Below are 2,810 nucleotides of genomic sequence, written 5' to 3' on the forward strand. Positions count from 1 at the left end.
CTAGAATGACAGGCTTGGTTGAACTAGTACTTTCCCCTGCCACTATTTTGACTTCTATACTACATGTGTCTGCCTTCCCCTGATCCCACCCCTAATCTGGAACCTTCCTCTGCCACCATCTTGGCTGGTTGGAGAGACCTCCCTGATTTCTCAAGTCCTGGGGCTGCCCAGCTTCTCTGCCTTTGGAAGCTCCACTTGGCTGTGTCGTGGCAGCTCTGCCACCTCCAGGTAAACACTTTACTGCAGCCAGGTGCAACCACTGCTCCAACTGAGGGGAGGTGGTACCCTGCTGCTTGCAGTGTCTGTCAGAATTCCCTCCCTGTGGGCAGAACAGTCACCCTGGGGAGATTCCAGGCAGCCAGACTGTCCTCTGCAGTGTTCAGCCAAGCCTCAGCCTCAGCCTCTGAGAGAACAAGCTTCATGCCCCTCCTGCATAGAGGCATTCTTTCCTCCCTGCAGCTTGGCACAGCCTGCTGGGCATTGGGTGCCTCAGCTCAGCAAGAGGTGATTGAAACATGGCAAAAATAGCAAATAAGTTCTTGAGAACTATGAATAAACAAAATTAAACACATTACTTTTTTTCAGTACTTCGTAGGGTCTTTTATATGCTAATGTGCACTGTGAATAGCCAAGACAGATATATTGCACAGCATTCCCTAGACATGGCTGGCTAAGTTAGCTCTCTTTTTCCTTTCTTATCATTAATTCTCCATCCTTCCCCAAATGTGTAAATTCAAGTAAAAGCCTTAACATATAATACAGCAAGGATGGTACCCTCTCTCTCTCTTCTCTTTTCTTTTCCTTTGTATTAAATCATGATCAGTAGAACTCAGTGCAGAGATAGACACAAATAAATGCTAATGCACAATGAAAATTCACACCAGCTTCTTTACTGCTTTTTAAGCATGGCTCTGTAATGCAGATTTGCTCCTATCTCTTTTATGCTTAAGACTCCTCAGTAGTTATTCAGTGTTCAAATAAATTAATGTTTGCCTCTTACATTTCTGGACACATCTACCACAAAAACTCGTATGCCATGAATGTTCCAGCAGCACTGGAGAGCTTGCAGATCACCCAAGGCAGATCACCCAAATAGGCAATGCTGTCCTGCCATGACAGTGTAAGGACTGTACAGAACTAGTCCACAGAGAAACTGCTTAAAAAGTTTGGAAAATGGCCCCATGATCAAGTGTCATTTACTTTTCTTCTACAAACAGTTGCCTCTTGCCACTCCTTGGGCTGTACTGAGTGACATGAGCACTCTCTGGAACGTGGGACCATAGAAGCTCTGAAACCACTGAGGCTCTGAAAGTGGATGTGATGACCTTTGGACATAGTACTACAGGGTTTGGTGTAACTTGGAACTTGGGGGTAATGGCTCTGTGTGGCCCATTCTTAGCCTTGTCACTTCCTGCCCTATGAGGTATGATGTGGTCAGGAGAGGCAAGAACAGGATCATCTCAAAGCCAAGACCAAGTAAAAGACCACCTCTTAGCCTGGCGTAAGGATTCCGATAATATGTTACCTGAATCAGTCTTGAGATTCTACAAGTTTCAGCTTAATGATGTGAAAAGAATATATAGTATACTTGATTAAGCAATATGTAATTCTTATTACAGTCTTTGATCTTCTTTGGTGTTTCTTTTAGAACATTAGAGAAGGTTCAGTTCATAATTCATACCTCTTAACATTCATTTCACTGTTCTAGCTGCTAATCAAGTTCCTTATGTACTGTAGCTGTGCCCAGAACTTTCTCTTGTCCTTCTTCACTTTCAACTGCCAATTGAAAACTCCTCTTGTTTTTCTTTTCTCATAATGAACAAGATTTAAAGTAATATATTTGCAGCTCAGGTGATTTTAAATTTTCCATTTCAGGTTTTACCAACATTGTTAAAATACTTTGAGGACGACTGTATCCACAGATTTTAAATACAAAATTATTTCTTTGCCAATTCTTCTCTTTCTTTTTTCCCAAATACCATCTTTCAGCTGTGGGTCAAGGTATAATTTATCCTCTTCATATTTTATCCACTGCTCTTTAGGCAAGGTATACTGCTTCATGGACAAGTCCAGTGCCCTTTTAATGCAAAGCAAACTATCATTATACAGGTTCTCAAGAAACCTTCTTATGGCTTCTTCTACATGGTCATCAACATGTATTGTATTGTCTCACAATAACCCCAGTTTATTGAACCCTGTGTCATGAATGTATACTTGTGATGTAGTCTTTCCTATAAGCCAGCTGGCCAACTGCTCAGCCAGCTGCCTGTTGAGCAGCCTGGCACCAAGAAATACACAAGAGTCACTCAAGGTAACTATGCTATTCACTCACCTTTTATTGAATGAAGGTTCATTCAAAGTAGAACATCAACATACATTAATATCCTAGTCACACTCTAACAACCTAAGAGAAACATCACACACTGACACAACAATCAATGGAGATTAACAAAACCAAGTCAGAGCCTCAGTCTGCAGGTATTGGAGAGAGCATGGTGGACAAGGGAGTCACCAGAATCTTGCATGGAAGGATCTTCAGAGTCATGTGGGCAGCAGGACAGGTGAAGTCTTCAGGCAGCAAGGCAGAGCCTCTGGTAGCTGATGCCAAAGGAAACAGTGTAGCATGTAGCAACATCTTTGTATGTGGAGCTCAGTGTCTCAGTGATGGTCTGGAACCTGCCTCAGTTATATCTCGGAAGTGGTGTGCTCTATCCTTCTGGGTCTCTTGGTACCCCAATGGCAAGTGGGGAATTTCCCCAGGAGTCTATCTCTGGGTGGTCCCACTTGGCAGATGTGGCTGTTCAGATCAC

General features: G+C 43.0%; 1 pseudogene; it reads right to left on the reverse strand.

Moving 5' to 3' along the window:
• Positions 1-1,937: 1,937 nt before the first annotated feature.
• On the reverse strand, positions 1,938-2,169 carry LOC128626138 (cytochrome b-c1 complex subunit 7-like; annotated as a pseudogene).
• Between the last annotated feature and the right edge of the window lie 641 nt (positions 2,170-2,810).

Source organism: Artibeus jamaicensis, unplaced genomic scaffold (genome assembly GCF_021234435.1).
Source record: "Artibeus jamaicensis isolate MK-2021 breed Jamaican fruit bat unplaced genomic scaffold, CSHL_Jam_final scaffold_3307, whole genome shotgun sequence".
NCBI classification, from domain to species: domain Eukaryota; kingdom Metazoa; phylum Chordata; class Mammalia; order Chiroptera; family Phyllostomidae; genus Artibeus; species Artibeus jamaicensis.